Source organism: Oncorhynchus mykiss, chromosome 1 (genome assembly GCF_057628025.1).
Source record: "Oncorhynchus mykiss isolate SJ-2025 chromosome 1, ASM5762802v1, whole genome shotgun sequence".
Classification (NCBI taxonomy): domain Eukaryota; kingdom Metazoa; phylum Chordata; class Actinopteri; order Salmoniformes; family Salmonidae; genus Oncorhynchus; species Oncorhynchus mykiss.
In genome coordinates, this window is record NC_143022.1 from 28,212,554 (window position 1) to 28,237,500 (window position 24,947).

Consider the following 24,947-nt stretch of genomic DNA (forward strand, 5'->3'; position numbering starts at 1 on the left):
ATTATCTCATAGAACAAAACATATAAGATCTCCTAAGCCTGTGTTAACCTCAGACCTTATTTTCGGGGTTTATTCCAAAACCCTATTCATTCCCAATTCATTTTTCCCATAGGGATGGTTTAACGAACCAGAGGTAACTCATTTCCATGTTTTAGGTCTACGAGCTAACGAGTTCTATAAGGAGCCCTCCACATTGTTACAACATTTGAGAGGCGCAAGGCGATGCGGTATGTGGCTTGATTTGGCCTCTGCAAGCCTCCAGAGGCTCCGCAACTGAGACATACCCTCTGTACAGAACCTCCGGACCACATTGCCAGATCAAGCATAAATCGGCTTTAAGAAAAGAGAGATTAAAAAAACTAGTTTTAATAATTAGCAGAACATGAAAGCGCCACTCTAAAACTCGCCAGTTGTACGATATTTACATAAACACCATGCTGTTTGTTGTCTTTGAAGAATGAAATAAACAGTTGGATCAATCTGACGAAAGGAAAACAGTAGCTGCCGTTGTATAGTTCTGTGTGTCAGAGGCGTAGTTCCGGGTTTTATTGGTTAGCTCCGGTGCCGAAAGCATCACTCCACCACACTGACATAAACATTCACTATCAAATAACTGGCATCGTTTAAAATAAAATAAAATAAACATGATTTAAGCATTTTAGTTGAAACCGGGGGAATGGAAGGGAGGTTTGAGTTGGAAGTAGCAGTACTACTGTCAAAGAGAGAGATCCAACATCGGTCTATGGAAGAAGAGGATCCTAACGGGATTGAGCACGGCGCGGCTGCCCGCAGCATGGCGTCTTGCTGGGGACCGCAGCACGCCCCGGGGCCCAACAACTTGCCAAACTGTACTCTCCTTGTTAGGGTGAGTGAATGAGGACCCAAAAGCGAACTAACTTAAACAGAGCTTCTTTAATAACCAAACATAGGTAGGCTCAGATAGACCGGCAGATTCCGACAGGACAGGACAAGGTTACAGCAAACATGACGATAGTCTGGTTCAGGCATGAAACACAACAAACAAGAATCCGACAAGGACAGGAACAAAAACAGAGAGAGATATAGGGGACTAATCAGAGGGAAAAAGGGAACAGGTGGGAAAAGGGGTGACGAGGTAGTCAGGAGGAGACAAGGAACAGCTGGGGGAAAGCGGGGGAGAAAAGGTAACCTAATACGACCAGCAGAGGGAGACAGGGTGAAAGGAAAGGACAGAAAGACACAACATGACAATACATGACACTCCTGGTAAGACAATGTGCTGAGTAGACACTAAACCTCGCTAAGATTAGGACTGTCACCCGACCACGTGCACCGAGCTACTGATTTTTTATCTATTTATTTATTTCACCTTTATTTAACCAGGTAGGCTAGTTGAGAACCAGTTCTCATTTGCAACTGCGACCTGGCCAAGATAAAGCGTAGCAATTCGACACATACAACAACACAGAGTTACACATGGAATAAACCAAACATACAGTCAATAATACAAAAGAAAACAAAAAGTCTATATACAGTGAGTGCAAATGAGGTAAGTTAAGGAGATAAATAGGCCATGGTGGCGAAGTAATTACAATATAGCAATTAAACACTGGAATGGTAGATGGGCAGAAGATGAATGTGCAGGTAGAGATACTGGGGTGCAAAGGAGCAAAATAAATAAATAAATAAATACCAGTATGGGGATGAGGTAGGTAGATAGATGGGCTGTTTACAGATGGGCTATGTACAGGTGCAGTGATCTGTAAGCTGCTCTGACAGCTGGTGCTTAAAGCTAGTGAGGTAGATGTGAGTCTCCAGCTTCAGAGATTTTTGCAATTCGTTCCAGTCATGGGCAGCAGAGAACTGTAAGGAAAGACGACCAAAGGAGGAATTGGCTTTGGGGGTGACCAGTGAGATATACCTGCTGGAGCGCGTGCTACGAGTGGGTGCTGCTATGGTGACCAGTGAGCTGAGATGTGAGCTGATGATGCACCGAAGCTGTAATAGGCAGTGAGGGATGACATAAACACCGGTTATTGTACAGATGAAGTAGCCTAGCCATAACAATGTTTAACAATTGGGTGAAAGGGTAATATATTTTTGTCATAGAAGGAAGAGACAGCCATTTCCCTGAGTGTGTTTGTCTATTGTCAGGCAATAAACAAAGTATTTTAGACATATGCTGCTGCTACTGACAAATATTATGAATTACTGTAAAAGTGTGTATAGATGGATGGAGTGATGAGTGCATGATTAATAAGATAATGTAGTAATTAATGCAAGTTCTTTTTAATGGGGGATTGGAGATGGCCTTGCATTTTCTTTGGGCCAGATGTGATGCTGGTTCTCAGTTTATAACTCATCTCTTACTCTGCTTAGTATAGAAATGTGAGACAGCATTACTGAGAGAGGGAAGTGGAAATCTATTAGTATGTGATATTAGACCACACATTGGCCTGGAAGTAACAAATAACCACATCTCAGTACCCTACATCATCGCAGGTGTTCACAAGAACATTGATTCCATTCCATGATCTCCTTTAATGGTCTCTGAGAGGTTACTACTGTATCCATCTGTAGTGTTAATGAACTGACAGGGTAGACTGATGTTATTGTTACAGCACAGTGATGAAAGGGACATGATCTTGTAAAACCAGAGTCGCATGTTTGACTCTTTGAGTCCATGATTATGAATAATTATTATGAGGATTGTCCATACATTTAGGATCCAGAGATTTGGGCTCCAGGCTCCCAAGTGGCGCAGCACTCTAAGGCACCTCAGTGCTAGAGGAGTCACTACAGACTCTGGTTTGATTCCAAGCAGTATCACAACCAGCTGTGATTTGGAGTCCCATAGGGCAGCGCACAATTGGCTCAGCGTTGTCCGGGTTTGGCTGGGGTAGGCCATCATTATAAATAAGAATTTGTTCTTAACTGACTTGCCTAGTTAAATAAAAATACAAAATAAATAATAAATCAATTATCCAAGTCACTAAATGGTTGGGTGGGTGAGTGAGCCATATACAGTGAGACAGAGTGAGAGAGAGACTGGGACAGTAGTAGAAGGAGGAGAGGTATGTCAGAGGTTTGTGGTCCATGGCAGCAGACCTAGCAGATGTGTTGAGGTGTAGGTGAAGAGTGATCGGAATGAGAGGGCTGTGTTTGTGGACATGTTGAGGCTTAGCGACAGGAAGGGACTGATGATGCTTTGGTAGGCTCAATGGAGGCTAAGGCTCATTACAGCAACCCCAGGGCAGGCAAACAGCTGGACGTATCTCTCTGCCATTTGTAGGTTTGACACGCACGGCTGACTGCTCTTTGAGCTTTTTATCCCACTTTACGGATTCTCCAGTAAGTAAAAAGGATTTTCGTATAATTTCTGTTTTCCTGATTACTTTCTCCAGTCGTGTTGGTCTGGACACAAGGGCACTGCCTTCAAGTGTGTGTGTGTGTGTGTTCTCACATTATTCCTGGTCATTTCCATGTAAAAGGACCAATGAGCACCAACATGTGAAATTCATAGGAACATGTCAAATTGGGTGTCAAATGAAAGCTAAGAGTCTATATTTGAATGGAAATTAGGGCATTTACATTTTTCACCAATCTTAAAAAATAGACCTATCAAATAGTCATAGTGGTTTTACTGATATCAAATGTATTGATTAATTATTAGGTGGTTAAAACTCGAAATTCCTTCAGAACCCACAGTTGGGTTCATACAGTATGTTTGGACAGTACAGTAAAGAGGAGTATAGTTCAGTACAATAGAGTTTTTTTGTTTATTATTTATTACTCCTTTTTCTCCTCAATTGGTAGTTACAGTCTTGTCCCATCCGGATTCGGGAGAGGCTAAGGTCAAGAGCCATGCATCCTCCGAAACACGACCCCACCAAGCCACACTGCACACCTGTTTGCTTAACCAGGAAGCCAGCCACACTAATGTGTCAGAGAAAACGCTGTACAGCTGGTGACTGAAGCCAGTGTGCATGCACCTGGCCACCACAAGGAGTTGCTAGACATGGACATCTCAGTTGACCAAACCCTCCCCTAACCCAGACGACACTGGGCTAATTGTTCACCTCTTCATAAGTCTGCTGGTCACAGCCAGCTGCGACACAGCCCAGGATCGAACCCGGATCTGTAATGACACCTCTAGCACCGATCAGTGCTTTAGACCGCTGCACCACTCGGGAGGCCCAGAAAAGCACACTAGATTTAAGTCAACTATAATGTACTATATTCTACTCTGTACTGCACTATTGTGAGGGAAAAATGTGTTCACCTTATTTCTTGGATATCTAACTTAACAAACAGTAAGATATTTCTGTCCTGCTAATGCTGTGTTTTAAGGTCTCCACTCTAGCACTCCTGCAGCTAGTCTGGGTGTTGAGGACATGGGTTCTACTAGAAATAGTTTTAAGCTGACAATTGATTTGTGTTGGTGATAAAAACCTAAAAGCTAGCATTCTATAGACAAGATGTGGTGTGTGTGACTCGAGATAGAGAGAGCCTGGAAGAGTTGAGAACAATGCCTTATTGTCTCATCTTGGGATGAGGAAACTAAGCAAAAGACCATCTGTGTAGACAACCAAGGTGGATTATGGGAAGGTTAGAAATAACTGACTAAGCAATCTTGGTATCAGCTATAGAAAAACTGTGCATCGTCAGTAAAGGCTAGACTCTCAGCCTAACAGTCAATCAAGACTGGTGGGCTGACGGTCTCATTATTTCAATAATTCATCGATATTAAATAAAGAGGATTGTTTGAAGAAAAGACCAAGTCTCTCTCAGTACTGAATTTCCACGACACTATATTCTACATTACCGTACTGTACTGTACTCTACTTTACTGTACTCTGCTGTACCGTACTGAACTCTACTCTACTGAGCTCTACTGTGCTGTAATTTGATGGCCAAACTTGTGAAACGTAGACGTCTATGATTGGTTCAGATTTGGTCCGGACCAAATACATTTGGTCTTGTTTGGGGGCAGAGCTCCCATAACAGTGTAAGCCCTATCTAAGCTATATGGAATTGTTTTAAGAAGGTCATACCAAGGATAATTTAGCTATTTGATTTTGAGTTTTAAGACCTCTTGAAGTATGAAAAAAAATATTTAAAAAATATTTTGGGCCTTACTGCTATTAGCCCATTCAAATGCATTGAATAACAGATTCACTACATAGAACAACAGATAGTCCCCCCCAAAACTCTAAGGAAGTTTGTTCTGAAGTGTCTGTCCTACACAAAATATACATAATTATGTGGACTCTTGAGCAGTAAAAAACACGTTCTCTGGAGTGATGAATCACGCTTCACCATCTGGCAGTCCGACAGACGGATCTGGGTTTGGTGGATGCCAGGAGAACGCTACCTGCCTGATTGCATAGTGCCAAATGTAAAGTTTGGTGGAAGAGGAATAATGGTCTGGGGCTGTTTTTCATGGTTTGGGCTAGGCCCCTTAGTTCCCCTTAGCCCCTTAGCCCCTTAATCTTAATTCAGAGCAGATATTTTACATATAAAACTGAGGGAGATTTTACTGAAATTCTGCCGCTAGCATGGAATTGCCCTCCTCGAGATCTAGTTTCCCTCGTTGTAAGTGGTCTAGACTGTGATAGTAATCTTTTCCCTTGTCCACGTCTGAGGCCTGTTCCTGTGACTCACTTCTTCAACTTCTTCCATTTATAGATACTAAAGGTGTGGTTACAGTCAGATAGACTGACCAACAAGCCACTACACATAGTTCACACGGGCTCCCGAGTGGCGCAGCAGTCTAACGCACTGCATTTCAGTGCTACAGACCCTGGTTCGATCCCAGGCTGTATCACAACCGGCCGGGATCGGAAGTCACATAGGGCGGCGCACAATTGGCTCAGCGTTGTCTGGGTTAGGGGAGGGTTTGGCCGGGGTAGGCTGTCATTGTAAAATAAGAATTAGTTTTTGCCTAGTTAAATAAAGGTTCAATAAAAAAAAAAGACAAAATAAAGTAGGTTAGATAGAAGGACCTCATTTGAAATGTGGAAGGGGCTCTCAGAGAATTCATGGTTAGACACTGAATTGCCTGAGAGTCACAGGATTGTGATAGAGCTGATATAATTAAAGATGGACTTTGATAACTAACTCTGACTTGTGTTGTGGTTTGCTCCCATGATTTGGTAAATAGAGGAAATTTCCACCACACTACCTATTCTTATCCCTCACATGTTTTCGTGTAACAGACAGTTAGATGGACACGTTAAGTACAGTAACCACGTAGCTATCACTGAACTGACCCTCTGTAAAGGTAAATCTATAAGAGTAAATATCATATTCTCTTACTGTCCTGTAGGTCAGTTTGTCAGCATGCAGTTGACCTCTGGACATTGGAGGAAGATCCAGCCCACCCGAGACAGTGAAGAAAAGTAATCTTATCGTCAACAGAAAATTTTCATAACAAGTCTGGTCGTGACTTTGTTACCAAAACAACATCAGAAATGTCTCTCATCAAGGATTTATGAAGGTGACCTGAGGTGACTTGGATTCCATAAAGATAAAATACAAGAGCTCTTTCTACACTAGCGAAGAGCTCTATTAGCGAAGCACATACACACTTATTATAAACCTTCATAAAAAAAATACTCTGACCTAAGACTTATAGACAGCTGTGAGACTGAGAAAAAGAGCTGTGGAGGGTGAGGACAGAGAGTGTGTTATCCAGTGCCTCTCCATAGCTGGCACAGGGCCATGCGTTTGTGTTGCAGCTCAGGAGTCAAATCAAATCAAATCAAATGTATTTATACAGCCCTTCGTACATCAGCTGATATCTCAAAGTGCTGTACAGAAACCCAGCCTAAAACCCCAAACAGCAAGCAATGCAGGTGTAGAAGCACGGTGGCTAGGAAAAACTCCCTAGAAAAGCCAAAACCTAGGAAGAAACCTAGAGAGGAAGCAGGCTATGTGGGGTGGCCAGTCCTCTTCTGGCTGTGCCGGGTGGAGATTATAACAGAACATGGCCAAGATGTTCAAATGTTCATAAATGACCAGCATGGTCCAATAATAATAAGGCAGAACAGTTGAAACTGGAGCAGCAGCACGGCCAGGTGGACTGGGGACAGCAAGGAGTCATCATGTCAGGTAGTCCTGAGGCATGGTCCTAGGGCTAAGGTCCTCTGAGAGAGAGAAAGAAAGAGATAAAGAGAGAATTAGAGAGAGCATACTTAAATTCACACAGGACACCGAATAGGACAGGAGAAGTACTCCAGATATAACAAACTGACCCCAGCCCCCCGACACATAAACGACTGCAGCATAAATACTGGAGGCTGAGACAGGAGGGGTTAGGAGACACTGTGGCCCCATCCGAGGACACCCCCAGACAGGGCCAAACAGGAAGGATATAACCCCACCCACTTTGCCAAAGCACAGCCCCCACACACTAGAGGGATATCTTCAACCACCAACTTACCATCCTGAGACAAGGCTGAGTATAGCCCACAAAGATCTCCACCACGGCAAAACCCAAGGGGGGGGGGGGGGGGGAGATCACATCAATGACTCAACCCACTCAGGTGACGCACCCTTCCCAGGGACGGTATGAGGGAGCCCCAGTAAGCCAGTGACTCAGCCCCTGTAATAGGGTTAGAGGCAGAGAATCCCAGTGGAAAGAGGGGAACCGGCCAGGCAGAGACAGCAAGGGCGGTTCGTTGCTCCAGAGCCTTTCCGTTCACCTTCCCACTCCTGGGCCATACTACACTCAATCATATGACCCACTGAAGAGATGAGTCTTCAGTAAAGACTTAAAGGTTGAGACTGAGTTTGCGTCTCTGACATGGGTAGGCAGACCGTTCCATAAAAATGGAGCTCTATAGGAGAAAGCCCTGCCTCCAGCTGTTTGCTTAGAAATTCTAGGGACAATTAGGAGGCCTGCGTCTTGTGACCGTAGCGTACGTGTAGGTATGTACGGCAGGACCAAATCAGAGAGATAGGTAGGAGCAAGCCCATGTAATGCTTTGTAGGTTAGCAGTAAAACCTTGAAATCAGCCCTTGCTTTGACAGGAAGCCAGTGTAGGGAGGCTAGCACTGGAGTAATATGATCACATTTTTTGGTTCTAGTCAGGATTCTAGCAGCCGTATTTAGCACTAACTGAAGTTTATTTAGTGCTTTATCCGGGTAGCCGGAAAGTAGAGCATTGCAGTAGTCTAACCTAGAAGTGACAAAAGCATGGATTAATTTTTCAGCATCATTTCTGGACAGAAAGTTTCTGATTTTTGCAATGTTACGTAGATGGAAAAAAGCTGTCCTTGAAATGGTCTTGATATGTTCTTCAAAAGAGAGATCAGGGTCCAGAGTAACGCAGAGGTCCTTCACAGTTTTATTTGAGACGACTGTACAACCATTAAGATTAATTGTCAGATTCAACAGAAGATCTCTTTGTTTCTTGGGACCTAGAACAAGCATCTCTGTTTTGTCCGAGTTTAAAAGTAGAAAGTTTGCAGCCATCCACTTCCTTATGTCTGAAACACATGCTTCTAGCGAGGGCAATTTTGGGGCTTCACCATGTTTCATTGAAATGTACAGCTGTGTGTCATCCGCATAGCAGTGAAAGTTAACATTATGTTTTCGAATGACATCCCCAAGAGGTAAAATATATAGTGAAAACAATAGTGGTCCTAAAACGGAACCTTGAGGAACACCGAAATTTACAGTTGATTTGTCAGAGGACAAACCATTCACAGAGACAAACTGATATCTTTCCGACAGATAAGATCTAAACCAGGCCAGAACTTGTCCGTGTAGACCAATTTGGGCTTCCAATCTCTCCAAAAGAATGTGGTGATCGATGGTATCAAAAGCAGCCCTAAGGTCTAGGAGCACGTGAACAGATGCAGAGCCTCGGTCTGATGCCATTAAAAGGTCATTTACGACCTTCACAAGTGCAGTCTCAGTGCTATGATGGGGTCTAAAACCAGACTGAAGCATTTTGTATACATTGTTTGTCTTCAGGAAGGCAGTGAGTTGCTGCACAACAGCCTTTTCTAAAATTTTTGAGAGGAATGGAAGATTCGATATAGGCCGATAGTTTTTTATATTTTCTGGGTCAAGGTTTGGCTTTTTCAAGAAAGGCTTTATTACTGCCACTTTTAGTGAGTTTGGTACACATCCGGTGGATAGAGAGCCGTTTATTATGTTCAATATAAAAGGGCCAAGCACAGGAAGCAGCTCTTTCAGTAGTTTAGTTGGAATAGGGTCCAGTATGCAGCTTGAAGGTTTAGAGGCCATGATTATTTTCATCATTGTGTCAAGAGATATAGTACTAAAACACTTGAGCGTCTCTCTTGATCCTAGGTCCTGGCAGAGTTGTGCAGACTCAGGACAACTGAGCTTTGAAGGAATACGCAGATCTAAAGAGGAGTCCGTAATTTGCTTTCTAATAATCATGATCTTTTCCTCAAAGAAGTTCATGAATTTATCACTGCTAAAGTGAAAGCCATCCTCTCTTGGGGAATGCTGCTTTTTAGTTAGCTTTGCGACAGTATCAAAAAGGAATTTCGGACTGTTCTTATTTTCCTCAATTAAGTTAGAAAAATAGGATGATCGAGCAGCAGTAAGGGCTCTTCGGTACTGCACGGTACTGTCTTTCCAAGCTAGTCGGAAGACTTTCAGTTTGGTGTGGCGCCATTTCCGTTCGAATTTTCTGGAAGCTTGCTTCAGAGCTCGGGTATTTTCTGTGTACCAGGGAGCTAGTTTCTTATGAGAAATGTTTTTAGTTTTTAGGGGTGCAACTGCATCTAGGGTATTGCGCAAGGTTAAATTGAGTTCCTCAGTTAGGTGGTTAATTGATTTTTGTCCTCTGGCGTCCTTGGGTAGACAGAGGGAATCTGGAAGGACATCAAGGAATCTTTGTGTTGTCTGTGAATTTATAGCACGACTTTTGATTTTCCTTGGTTGTGGTCTGAGCAGATTATTTGTTGCAATTGCAAACGTAATAAAATGGTGGTCCGATAGTCCAGGATTATGAGGAAAAACATTAAGATCCACAACATTTATTCCATGGGACAAAACTAGGTCCAGAGTATGACTGTGACAGTGAGTGGGTCCAGAGACATGTTGGACAAAACCCACTGAGTCGATGATGGCTCCGAAAGCCTTTTGGAGTGGGTCTGTGGACTTTTCCATGTGAATATTAAAGTCACCTAAGATTAGAATATTACAGTGCCTTGCGAAAGTATTCGGCCCCCTTGAACTTTGCGACCTTTTGCCACATTTCAGGCTTCAAACATAAAGATATAAAACTGTATTTTTCTGTGAAGAATCAACAACAAGTGGGACACAATCATGAAGTGGAACGACATTTATTGGATACTTCAAACTTTTTTAACAAATCAAAAACTGAAAAATTGGGCGTGCAAAATTATTCAGCCCCTTTACTTTCAGTGCAGCAAACTCTCTCCAGAAGTTCAGTGAGGATCTCTGAATGATCCAATGTTGACCTAAATGACTAATGATGATAAATACAATCCACCTGTGTGTAATCAAGTCTCCGTATAAATGCACCTGCACTGTGATAGTCTCAGAGGTCCGTTAAAAGCGCAGAGAGCATCATGAAGAACAAGGAACACACCAGGCAGGTCCGAGATACTGTTGTGAAGAAGTTTAAAGCCGGATTTGGATACAAAAAGATTTCCCAAGCTTTAAACATCCCAAGGAGCACTGTGCAAGCGGTAATATTGAAATGGAAGGAGTATCAGACCACTGCAAATCTACCAAGACCTGGCCGTCCCTCTAAACTTTCAGCTCATACAAGGAGAAGACTGATCAGAGATGCAGCCAAGAGGCCCATGATCACTCTGGATGAACTGCAGAGATCTACAGCTGAGGTGGGAGACTCTGTCCATAGGACAACAATCAGTCATATATTGCACAAATCTGGCCTTTATGGAAGAGTGGCAAGAAGAAAGCCATTTCTTAAAGATATCCATAAAAAAGTGTTGTTTAAAGTTTGCCACAAGCCACCTGGGAGACACACCAAACATGTGGAAGAAGGTGCTCTGGTCAGATGAAACCAAAATTGAACTTTTTGGCAACAATGCAAAACGTTATGTTTGGCGTAAAAGCAACACAGCTCATCACCCTGAACCCACTGTCAAACATGGTGGTGGCAGCATCATGGTTTGGGCCTGCTTTTCTTCAGCAGGGACAGGGAAGATTGTTAAAATTGATGGGAAGATGGATGGAGCCAAATACAGGACCATTCTGGAAGAAAACCTGATGGAGTCTGCAAAAGACCTGAGACTGGGACGGAGATTTGTCTTCCAACAAGACAATGATCCAAAACATAAAGCAAAATCTACAATGGAATGGTTCAAAAATAAACATATCCAGGTGTTAGAATGGCCAAGTCAAAGTCCAGACCTGAATCCAATCGAGAATCTGTGGAAAGAACTGAAAACTGCTGTTCACAAATGCTCTCCATCCAACCTCACTGAGCTCGAGCTGTTTTGCAAGGAGGAATGGGAAAAAATGTCAGTCTCTCGATGTGCAAAACTGATAGAGACATACCCCAAGCGACTTACAGCTGTATTCGCAGCAAAATGTGGCGCTACAAAATATTAACATAAGGGGGCTGAATAATTTTGCACGCCCAATATTTCAGTTTTTGATTTGTTAAAAAAGTTTGAAATATCCAATAAATGTCGTTCCACTTCATGATTGTGTCCCACTTGTTGTTGATTCTTCACAAAAAAATACAGTTTTATATCTTTATGTTTGAAGCCTGAAATGTGGCAAAAGGTCTCAAAGTTCAAGGGGGCCGAATACTTTCGCAAGGCACTGTATCTGCTATGACTACAAGGTCTACGACTAAACAGTAGCTATAAAAAGTGATTGAGTAGGCTGCATAGATTTCATGACTAGAAGCTCAAAAGACGAAAACGTCTTTTTTTTTTTGTAAATTGAAATTTGCTATTGTAAATGTTAGCAACACCTCCGCCTTTGCGGGATGCACGGGGGATATGGTCACTAGTGTAGCCAGGAGGTGAAGCCTCATTTAACACAGTAAATTCATCAGGCTTAAGCCATGTTTCAGTCAGGCCAATCACATCAAGATTATGCTCAGTGATTAGTTCATTGACTATAATTGCCTTTGAAGTAAGGGATCTAACATTAAGTAGCCCTATTTTGAGATGTGAGGTATCATGATCTCTTTCAATAATGACAGGAATGGAGGAGGTCTTTATCCTAGTGAGATTGCTAAGGCGAACACCGCCATGTTTAGTTTTGCCCAACCTAGGTCGAGGCACAGACACGGTCTCAATGGTGATAGCTGAGCTGACTACACTGACTGTGCTAGTGGCAGACTCCACTATGCTGGCAGGCTGGCTAACAGCCTGCTGCCTGGCCTGCACCCTATTTCATTGTAGGTCACAACTCACAGGGGTCACAACTCACAGGGGTCACAACTCACAGGCTGCTCTATGGCTGCTCTACGGCATTACACCAGACACTGCCCTCCCACTTCATTCTGACTGAACCTAACACCCTGCCAACCTGAATCACAGAACCTTACACTAGCTCAACCCAGCCCAGCAATACAGAACCTTACACTAGCCCAACCCAACCCAGCCCAGCAATACAGAACCTTACACTAGCCCAACCCAACCCAGCCCAGCAATACATAACCTTACACTAGCCCAACCCAACCCAGCCCAGGAATACCACACCTCAATAGCAACACATAATTTGACACCGTCCTACCACAGCCCAGTTCAGCCCAGCATCACAGAACCTTACCCAGCCCAGCCATGTGGAACCGCAGACTGAATGAGGCAGAGCCCACTAGCCCAGTGCTGCCCCCTGTCTGTGAGCAGAGCTCATCCTCACCCGGAGCTCCTCCCTCCACCTCCATCACCTCCATTAGAGAGATGAACCTGCTTTACTCTGGCAGAGGTGCTGAATTATTGAAGCCCCTCACCAGACACACTCTGTCAGGCTGACCTCACCCCAGGTGTCGAATGGCTCTGAACTCCTGACCGCAAGGTCATGAAAGCGGATTTCAGTGCGCTGGCCGTGACTCACCCGAACTCTGTGTCTGACCCGGGTCGGCCTGGGCCAGCCCGGGCCTGTGGACCAACGGTTTCAGGCAGTCGGAAGAAGACAGGAGACATGCATTAAACAAGACCAGGCCATTTGTTAGAGGCTGTGTGCTACTGTAAACCTGACTACACTCGCATTCCTGCATGTGCACTGGCTGCTGTAAAAGCCAAGTAGACCTGTGGTGGGAGAGATAGAGAGAGGCCGAGAGACAGGAATATATAAGCAGAGAGAGAGAGAGAGAGAGAGAGAGAGAGAGAGAGAGAGAGAGAGAGAGAGAGGAGAGCAAAGAGGATAAGAAATAGGCTACCTGCCATTGCCCCTGCTGAGCTCCTCAATTATACACACACCAGGGCAGCTAAATACATTAGGCTGAATGCACAGTCGCAAACACACACACACACACACACACACACACACACACACACACACACACACACACACAGGTTCTGCCAAATACATTAGGGCAAAGCCTGTTATTAATATTTGATAGAACTCTCCTTCGGTCCCCTGTATTGTCTGGTGACTTTGCTATAGTAAGGATGGAGGCAGTGGGAACCTGGTCTAATTACTGTTATTAAATAGAATATTTCCCTCCCCAGGAGTAACTCAATCAGTATGCAGCTGAACTTGGAAATGGGTTGGGAATGTTAGAATTTTTATAGCTCAGTCTACTCAGATAACTCATAGAATTGAGTTAATGTAAATGCAGTCTTAAAGACCTTCTCTATAGAGCTCATCGTTCAAGTGAGGAGCAATAGAGAATTATTTTCAAAATCCTCTCATCCAGAGCCAAACGATCTGAAATTAGTATAGAGCACACTTTCCATCTAGCAATATGTATGAATGTGTGTGCATCCGTGTGTGTGTGTGTGTGTGTGTGTGTGTGTGTGTGTGTGTGTGTGTGTGTGTGTGTGTGTGTGTGTGTGTGTGTGTGTGTGTGTGTGTGTGTGTGTGTGTGTGTACTGTGTGTGTGTGCTGTGTGTGTGTGTGTGTACTGTCTGTGTGTGCGTGTGTGTGTGTGCGTGTGTGTGTGTGTGTGTGTGTGTGTGTGTGTGTGTGTGTGTACTGTGTGTACTGTGTGTACTGTGTGTGTGTGCATGTGTATTGTGTGTGTGTCTGTACTATGTGTGTGTGTGTACTGTCTATGTTTGTGTGTGTACTGTGTGTGTGTGTGTTTGTGTGTGTGCTGTGTGTGGGTGCATGTGTATTGTGTGTGTGTGCGTGTGTGTCTGTACTATATGTGTGTGTGTACTGTCTGTGTTTGTGTGTGTACTGTGTGTGTGTGTGTACTGTGTGTATCTGTGTACTGTGTGTGTGTACTGTCTGTGTTTGTGTGTGTATGTGTGTGTGTGTGTGCTACATTGTATTGTATCTCTCGGGCATCCTACTCATCTGCGGCCCTCATCAGGATCTGTCGACATCCCCCACACACCGCGGGATCTGTCCATCCTCCTTTCTCTCCATGTCCACTGGGGAAAGAGGATGGAGCCTGGAGCCAGGCCTAGATACCGCTCACTTCGGGCCGTGTGTATGTGTGTGTGCGTGTGCACGTGTATGTTCGTTCATTGGTGTTTGTTTCATTCATTCGTTTCGTTCCATTGTGTTGGTGTGCAGTCATTGAATCTGTCTCATTTGTCCCATTCATTTCTTTGTTGCAGTTCTGTCCATGGGGTAATGTATGTATTAAGTTTGTCTGGCAGGATTGGATTCTCTGTGTTTGGTGCTTAGTGTGTGTGTGTAGTGCTTAGAGAGTGTGTGTGTGTGTGTGTGTGTGTGTGTGTATGTGTGTGTGTGTGTGTGTGTGTGTATGTGGTGTGTTGTGTGTTTGTGTATGTGGTGTGTGTGTGTGTGTGTGTATGTGGTGTGTTGTGTGTTCATGTATGTGGTGTGTGTGTGTGTGTGTTTCGTGTCCCAGGATCAGACGTCTACTGAGAACAGATGAAAGGAACGAGGCCTGTGACTGATCTGTTGGTCCTGATCAGGGGAATTCTACCTCACTCTTTTTCTCTTTCTCTGCTTCTCTCAGTCTCTCCCACTCTAAGCATGTGACCCACTTTTACTACATCCCCCTCCACCCCTCCCAAAGTCCCATCTGAAGATAGGCCTACAGAGAACTGGCCAAGGGACAGAGAGACAGAGAGCAAGAAAGAATAGCAGAGAGGTGTCTATTCATAAAGAGAATTATGCATCTATCTACACTATTGTATGTCTAATGTTTTAGTAATTACCATGAATAAATGTTTGTAATTGTATTGTGAATGTGTGTGTGCGAACTTGCGTGTGTGTGTGTGTGCGTGTGTGTGTGCGTGTGTATGTTTGCGTTTGTGTCTGCGTGTGTGTGTGTGTGTATGTTTGTGTGTGTGTGTGTCTGTGTGTGTTTGTGTGTGGGAGAGATAGGGAGAGAGAGAGAGAATGATGCTGTCATGGTATGTTGGCACCACAGACTCTGTCTTTGTGCTGTGAAAGGCAGCCATTCTGGGTGTGAGTTAGTTTTTGTCTGTGACTCTGGAGGAGGTGAGAGGCTGTCTTTCAAAGGGACTCTGTTCTGAGAACACAAGGCCTCAGAGTTTGGGACAACACGGTCAGGCGAGAGGGAAGAAAATATCCTTTTGTCCAGACCAGATAGAGGTGGAATACTGGGCAAGCTTTGAAGTGCTGTACAGAAAGCATGCAAATCATGAATCTATTTACACAGGACTTTGACTTACATAGGACAAGCAAGATGTTGACTACTTTGATAAGTAACTCGGGCTCTGCTCAATATTCACACAACGGCATAGTACATTCTTGCAGATTCACTGGACATCTGTACAGTAGACTGGGCCATGTACACGGAGGGCCTGTCATGGAAGAGGCAGATCACAACCACACCCAATTAGACCCACGTATCAGCAAGAATTATATCAAACCTGGTTTCCTGGTTCATGTATCTCCCAAAACATAATTGCACAGAGATCCATGTCACAAGCTACTCATAGTGCAAGATTCCTTGACTTCAGATGCTTAGAAATCCCTTCCTATGTCTGTGTGATGCGTCACTATGGCAGGAGAGATGGGGCCCGTTCTGCTGCTGCACTGTAAAGCGGAGCGGGAGGTAAACGGGTGAGATGGAGCGAGGGAGAGAGGAGAAGGCCAATAGCATTCACAGGGTGTTGTTTGGTGCTGGCGCCGTCCCTCTGCGCCGAATCAGGCGTCGTTGATTAATTTCAGCCTATTAGCACCCCCCCTTTCCTCATCTTCCGCCCCTCCCAGGTTAATTCCATGCCAGCGTGCAGAGTCGGGGGCTGCTGGTGTGAGCGATGGTAGAGGGGTTGCCAGGGAGCGTGTTGTTGTCAGGACTGTATTAATGAGCACACCACTCTGGTCCTATGGACAGGGGGACTGTGTTTCTGGCTGCGCGCAGTTGCTCTGTCGAGGCCTGGCCTAGTTTCTCCTCTCACCAGGGAGCAGGAGGATCCAAGGACTGACGCAGATCACCTGACAGCGGCCCCACTGCGCAACCCTGTGTGTGTGTGTGTGTGTGTGTGTGTGTGTGTGTGTGTGTGTGTGTGTGTGTGTGTGTGTGTGTGTGTGTGTGTGTGTGTGTGTGTGTGTGTGTGTGTGTGTGTGTGTGTGTAGTTAGGGGGTGTGTGATTGCTTGTGTTGATATGAAAGTGTGCTTGAGAGTGAATTTTTGTGCAGTGAATCTCTGGTGTCTGTCTCTCCTGTGTTATGACAGAGTGGTAGAAATGGTGTCATATTTAGTGTGGAGACAACAAAACGATGGTGTAACAGTTAACCTTGCTGTAAATGCTATGTCTAAACATAGTCTGAGGCCAAAGTTTGTGTTACATAGAGTTTTCATTGGTCACTGCAATCAAAGAGGTACTCAGTGATTTATTTATGTTCTGTATTATTAGGTTACACCCCCCCCCCCCCCCCACCTTGATAAAAGGTAGCATCTCTTACATTTTGAATCACATTCTGCAAGAATTACAGACCTTTGACAGGATCTTGCACACAGAGGAATTTCGTTAGCATGTGTTTGTATCAGTGGCTAGTAAGAAGTGAAGTCAGACAGTCGCTAAGTGGTAGAGGCCTGTCAGTCTCTGAGGTCATTCCTCTGCAGGAGCCTCTGCTGCCCCACACCTGTCCTCCACAGCTGGCACACCTGGCCTCGCTGCCATACAGAGCGTGCACACCTGGATGCTTCTCACTTGATTCATTTTTTTCATTTAAAGCAGCTCATAACAGCTAAGAGCACTCCAGTCTCCTCAATCAACACTACATGGCTAGGCTAGTACAGCGTAAACAGGTGCTGTGTGAGAGATGAGGGCGGCAGTACACAGGTGAAGGGTTGTGTGTGAACTCTCCTGTGATGATTGAGGACCAGTTCTATGTATTATGAGAGGGAGGTGTATTGGAATGGTTGGTTAACTTGCTTTAGTTGGGCCTGAGAGACCCTATTAAAACTTTCATCAATACCCCATAACCTCCTGGCACTCCAATCTACTCCTTTGGAAAAATCTAATGTCATTAAACTTTCAGATGGCTTGACTTCACTGTGGCACATGACGCCTTGCATCTGCAGAAAGGGAGATAGAAAGAAAAAAAGAAGAAGATCTGAATAGGGAGGAGAGAAAGAGATGTGGAAAGAGAGACACAAAGGTTAAAAGAAGGAAAAGAAGGGAAATAGAGAGGTAGAGTGAGAAGGAGAGGGTGAAGCAGAGGGGATCAGGCTGGTCTCAGTGGATGTGGTGATGACGTACTGTACAGTACAGTACAGTAGTGGCTGGCTCTAACTTAAGCAGCTCTGCACCGCTCCGTAGCCTGCTGAATTATTCACTAGCCCTCTAATCGGCTCTGTGCCTGCAGGGGCAGAGTGGCGACACGGTGGTCCTCCCGCCCGCCCGCCCATGTCCGGCCCACCGTCTCTCTCTTTCATCTGTCACAGCTGAACTGTGAGTTTAGAGCTGTGTCAGCGGTGCTCTGCACATGAGGGGTCACGACCCCAGTCTCGGCATACACTTGTCTTCATCGAACCGATTACCACTTAACATTGTAGATGATGGTTCGCACACACACTGTGACGGACACCCACAGATGTGGCGGCGCCCCCAGCATTTGACCCAATGACCCTACAGAGCTGAGAGTGGACGTTCTCCTGCTACCAGGGCTGACCTCACTCTGCTCATTAACACAGAAGATCACAGGTTACTCTACACTCTCTTCAGAATGTGGTCCTCAGCACTATTGTACAGTACAGAGGAAAGTGCAAATGTACGGTAGCTTTATTACTTTACCTGTGTCTCTGTAACTGTGTGACTCATATCGTGTGATCTGCTGTTTTCCTCAGGTAAGCGACTGCAGGAGTGGATCAGTGTGGTTCTGTGAGTCTCTCTCTTCATTATCAACCTCTCCTTCCTCCTCCTCAACTTCACCACTGTGCACATCTATCAAAATCACATCTATCAAAATCATAGTTATCCTCAAACATTTTCAGTTAACTGTTTGTAATGACCTTGAAATAGTTACAGGATGTCTCCCCCGAAAAATCTGTCCGATGTAATGGTAAAAGATTTGTGTCTTCTGTTTCCTCCTCTCTTCCATGCTCCCCACTCCAGTAATGGGGATAGTGATGGCAGACTTTGCCTCTGGTATGGTGCACTGGGGAGCAGACACCTGGAGCTCTGTGGACATCCACAGAAGGTAAGGGACAGAGTTTCGAGTTCAAGGTCCTTTCCAGACCTCAGACTCATCCTTTGACTCTTGAGAAGTATTCCAAATGACTACATATCAGTCATATGAGGGATTGTTAGGCAAAACAGAGGCTAAACCTAATACCATCCCATTCCCCAATGAGTTATATCAGTGAAGTCACACCCAGACTGTCTGTATACCTCTGCTTAGGACTGTGACGGTCTTGGAATTTTGGATGACGGTTATTTGTTTGTTATAATCGTTCTAATAGCATACTTTTTGTTTAAATCTTGTTTGCTACAACACCTTGCTGAAACAAGGAGCAACAAAGTTTCATCACGTTGTAAAGAGTCCATGTTGCCGCGGAAACAGACTCAACCGCACATAACGTGTCATCTGTTTTGAATGCCCAGCCGTCCAGTCGTCAGTCAGCTGTTCGTTCCAAAAAAACAAAATGAGTTTTGTCTCTCCTTATATTGTCTGTTAAATGTAAACCAGGCTTACTTTAACCTTGCTGCTTTTGGGTAAAGTACTGTATGTCTACCTGAACATGAAGGAGATTTTTAAAGTAGATAAATGAAGGCGGTTATTTTATTTCACAACGGTCTTCATCCATAACCGCGCCAGTGCTACTCTGTGGTTTTACAATCCACCACCCTGTACACCCAGTACACCCAGTACACCCAGTACACCCACCATCCTGCTCCTGCGCTGAGCAGGCCACATCCAGCCACTCTCCCTCAGTCCTGTCCCACCTACATCCCAGTCGTGTGAAGGGCACAGCCATCCAGGGTTATTACCAATATAGTAGCACTGGGCTTTATTGGTCTGTAGTGGTTAATGCTCCCATGGCTACCCCAAGCAAAACGTCATTCTCTTCCCCAGGACATACCACTCCCTCACTGCCTGGACACCGTCAGCCAGCACCACAGCCACACCAGGCCACCCCCCACACTTTGCCCACCCCTGTGGGACCTGGGTTACAGCATCTGGGCTCCATATTTATGCATAAGCACAAATTGGTCATGCTACCCTCATCCAATTAGAGAAAAGGCAACTCTCACCTGTTCAATTAAAAGGGCAGCTGGTGGATGTGATAATCTTTGAGTTGATGAATTGCTGGGTCTGTGTGTATTTCTGCTAATGATGGGCCTATTGTTCTGTTGTCAGGGATTAGGGGTCAGGGGGAGGAGATGGTGGGGAAGGGAGGGGGTCAGGTGGGATTGTGTATCAATAGGTGTCATAACATCAGTGATCGTCACAATGACTTCTGTTATGCATAATACATCATCTGAAGTATGGTTCTTGACTCAGTACTTGACTCAGTATCTAACTCAGTATTTGGTCTGCATTCAGACTTACAATTTCTATGACCTATGCACAGCTGTGTGGTGAAGCCAGGTGTAGTACTGAGACAGTACCACATTAGACTACACATGGACCATAGTCACTAGGAATATCCAAAAATATTGTAAAATAATATACAGTACCAGTCAAAAGTTTGGATACACCTACGTATTCAAGGCTTTTTCTTTATTTTTTATAATTTTCTACATTGTAGAATAATAGTGAAGACATGAAAACTGTGAAATAACACATGTGTTTTTCAACAGGACTCAACATACCTCCAGGCTTTGTAAGGGCTATTTCACCAAGAAGTAGAGTGATGGGGTGCTGCATCAGATGACCTGGCCTCCACAATCACCCGACTTCAACCCAGTTGAGATGGTTTGGGATGGGTTGGACCACAGAGTGAAGGAAAAGCAGCCAACAAGTGCTCAGCATATGTGGGAACTCCTTCAAGACTGTTGGAAAAGGATTCCAGGTGAAGCTGGTTGAGATAATGCCAAGAGTGTGCAAAGCTGTCATCAAGGCAAAGGGTGGATACTTTTAAGAATCTCAAATCTCAAATATATTACATTTGTTTAACACTTTTTTGGTTATTACATTATTCCATATGTGTTTTTTCACAGTTTTCATGTCTTTACTATTATTCTGCAATGCAGAAAATAGTTTTTAAAAAGAAAGAAAATCTTGAATGAGTTGGTGTGTCCAAACTTTTGACTGGTACTGTACATTCTGAACACCTGGATCATGGGTGTTGAAAGGGTTCACTGAAACAAAAAGGAATTGGGAAATAGCCCAAATGTTGGACAGTGGTCTACATGTTGGCTGCTGTATGTTACTGTACTGCAACAAATGCCTTGTGTTCTCCTCCTGTAGTATATCCTTCATACATACCTGTGCCCTGGTGAGGGGGCCATTCTACTGTACCAGAGCAGCGTGCCTGCCCCCTGTGACTCCAGTCAAGGGGCCCAGGCCTGCTGCCTTCTTTCATCAGCAGCCTGTCTGGTCGGAGCTTCAGAGCGGCCCAGCCTGCCACACGCTGCGCAGTGGTTACTGCTCTGACTCTGCAACATATCTGCTACTCGCTGTCAATCCTATTGCTGTCTTGCATAATTAGGATTTGCCACCTTGGGACGATCAGGCTTCAAAAAGAGCGGGGTAACTGACAGACATCTTGAAAGGAGTGTTTTAAGACCCTTAACCAGCAGATTAAAGGATACAATTAGCGGATAGATACGCCATTTTGTACCGAGGTTCAAACAGAAGATGTTCACTTGAGGGAGAATTATTATTGAGACTAATTAGAGGAGAAAACTCTAATTGAACATCTTAAACCTGTTCAGTCCGTAGTCGAGGGTGAAGGGAGAGGAAATGTCCTTTCGATGGCGGGTTTGCCAGGACGATGGTAGATGTGATTCTTGATTAATGAAAGGCGGGCAAGGCAGGCCGTTAAACGATGTGGGATTAGTGTTGATGTGGCTTGGGGCGGCTGCAGTGTGCAGAGGAGTCCACACACCCGCTCTGTGTGCCATCTGGGGCTTAGTGCTCCTTTAATCTAGCTGACAGACCGGGAGAAGAGAACTAGAGGAACGGAAAGGAAGATAATTGTCTAAATATAAACAGATAGTTTCCCTTGCTCCAGCAGAGCATCTCCATGCGTCCTCAGATATACATGTGATTGAGTTCTTCCCACAAACACAGGATAATGACTTTTTACCGTCAGTGACACGCTATGGTAATGTAGTGCCAAACGATTCCTCTTTCTATATGGGAAATAAATTACCTTCCTTGTGTATTTTCTCTTTGTGATTATGCGATTCTCTCGCTCAGTCCCTTTCATTTGTGACACCCGCGCCGTCACAGGCAGGTGTCTGTCTCAGCGCAGGCGGGTTGTGAATGACGAGCACCGCTGTTCCAAGGTTTATTATGATGCTGGATCAGAGCCGTGGGGCCGTGCGGTTTTATGGCAGGTTATCTATCTGTTCTTTAATGTGTTGTGTGATGGAGAGATTTCTCCTCCAGCTATCATGTACGCTCCTCTATGGGGCCATGGATCATGAGTTAAACTGCGAGACCAACTCCAACCTCTCGCCCTTTGGAGGTGGAACACATGTTATCATGCATGTCTTGCTGCAGGGTTGTCAGGAAGTTCAGAATCCAGTTGCAGAGGAAGGTGTTCAGTCCCAGGTTCCTGAGCTACAGACCAGGTCAGAGATAGGTTGTAAATGTAAGTGAAGACACTTGCCAGCTGGTCAGCACCTGGTATTCCGTGGCACACGTCCAAGTATTCTGTCTGGCCCCGTGAATGTTAACCTGTTTAAAGTTGACTCACACCGGAACAGCTGGTGCTCTCATGCATGGTTCAGTGTTGCTTTCCTTGAAGTGAGCATAGAAGACATTTAGCTTGTCTGGTAGGCTCGCGGCTGGGTTTCCCTCTGTAATCTGTGATAGTTTACAAGCTCTTCCATATCGTCGAGTGTCATTGATGCTTTCCTGATTTGATGGCACGTCAGAGGTTGCAATGGGATTTTTCATAAGCGTCCAGATTAATGTCCCTATCCTTGAAAGTGGCAGCTCTACACAGCTCTAACTCAGTGCGGATGTTGTCTGTAATCCATGGCTTCTGGTTGGGGTACTTACAGTCACAGTGGGGACGACTTTGTCATGCACTTCATAAAAAAAGCCGATGACTGATGTGGTAAACTCCTTAATGTTATTGGATGAATCCTGGAACATATTCCAGTCTGTGCTAGCGAAACAGTCTTGTAGTTTAGCAACCGCTTTGTCAAACCACTTTCGTATTGAGTGTGTCACTGGTACATCCTGATTGAGTTTTTGTTTGTAAGCATGAATCAGGAGGATAGAGTTATGGTCTGATTTGCCAAAGGGAGGGCGATGGAGGGACTTGTATGCGTTTCTGTGTGTGGAGTAGGGGTGGTCATGAGTCTTGTGTGGAGAGAAATTATCATTAAATGATCATAATGATATTCCTCCTCTAACTACCTCCCCTCCTCTTCTACATTGTTTTATTTTTCTCCAGCCATTCATACGTCCTTTCCGGGAAAACCACATTGACCCCACAGCCATCACGCGACACAACTTCATTGAGACCAATGGGAACAACTGCATGCTCACAATACTGCCTCTGGCACATATGGCCTACAAGTTCCTGACGTACCAGCGAGGTGAGAGAGGGGATAGACTCACACAAACACACACACACACATACACTCGTGCATTACAATCTGAACAAGGTCTCATCCATAAATGATGTGTGTGTGACAACGCGGAGAGGAGCTGTAGACAGAGAGACACGGGCGCTCTCAGGCCATGACAGGGTGATGCATTTTACCAGAGACATGATGTCAGGGCTTCAGGGTGGCTCGGAGCAAACCAGAGATCACTGACCCTGTCATGAGTCGTGTCACAGTAAGAGGAGACAGGGAGGAGAGCGAAGGGCAGCGAAGCCTGGCGGGGTGACGGTGACATCCACACCTGTCATGTCTGTTGCTCGCTGAGGGTCAGAGGTTCAGGGTGAGAGTGGAGAGGGGAACATGGGCATAGCGTGAGAGTGGAGCCAAGCAGAAACCAGACCACAGCTATCTAGGTTGTCTAGTCAATCTCACCAACACTGGTTCTCCAAAATACTGTATGCTGACAATGCTGTACTGTTTCATACTTGCAAGTGAATATCTTAAATAAAGTTGTTTTTTACTCACTGTCGTGAAGTGAAGATGCTTCAGACGTATACTGGAAAACATTGAAACTACCATGTCATTTACAATGAAAGTCACATTTATCTCTCTGAACAACAACTGCCTCTCTTCCCTCTTTCTCTTTCATCTCTCTCTCCACCCCTTCTATTTCTCTCCCTCTCTCTCTTTCTCTCTTCCCCTCTTTCTCTCTCACTCTCTCTTTCTCTCTCTCGCTACCTTGCGTCCTCTCTTCATCTCTCTCTCTCTCTCTCTCTCTCTCTCTCTCTCTCTCTCTCTCCCTCTCTCTCTCTCTCTCTCTCTATCACTCTCTCTCTCTCTCTCTCTCTCTGGAGTGCTTTGTGTTTGCGCTGGCAGTCTGTCACATTGACCAATCAGATCCATAAGTGGTCTCACTCCGACTTTGGTCTTCCCCGCTGGGTGATGCTACTGCAGGACTGTCACCTGGTGTTACCCCAGAAACACCACCGCCTCCACCATGTGTCCAATCACGAGACCTACTACTGCATCACAACAGGTACTATATGCTATTGTGCTGATGTATACCACTCACTGCTCTCACTTCAGGTACTATACACTACTCTATATATTATCTAAGAGGTACTATAAACTTACTCTATATATTACCTAAGAGGTACTATACACTACTCTGTATATTACCTATGAGGTACTATACACTACTCTGTATATTACCTATGAGGTACTATACACTACTCTGTATATTACCTAAGAGGTATTATACACTACCCTGTATATTACCTAAGAGGTACTATACACTACTCTATATATTATCTAAGAGGTACTATACACTACTCTATATATTACCTAAGAGGTACTATACACTACTCTATATATTACCTAAGAGGTACTATACACTACTCTATATATTATCTAAGAGGTATTATACACTACCCTGTATTTTACATAAGAGGTACTATACACTACCCTGTATATTACCTAAGAGATATTATACACTACCATGTATAGTACCTAAGAGGTATTATACACTACCCTGTATATTACCTAAGAGGTATTATACACTACCCTGTATATTACCTAAGAGGTATTATACACTACCCTGTATATTACCTAAGAGATATTATACACTACCATGTATAGTACCTAAGAGGTACTATACACTACCCTGTATATTACCT

The 24,947-nt window shown here is 44.6% G+C and overlaps 1 pseudogene; it reads left to right on the forward strand.

The window, feature by feature from the left end:
* The first annotated feature begins 676 nt into the window (after nt 1-676).
* Nucleotides 677-24,947, forward strand: part of LOC110532115 (plasmanylethanolamine desaturase 1-like) — a 28,936-nt pseudogene continuing 4,665 nt past the window's right edge.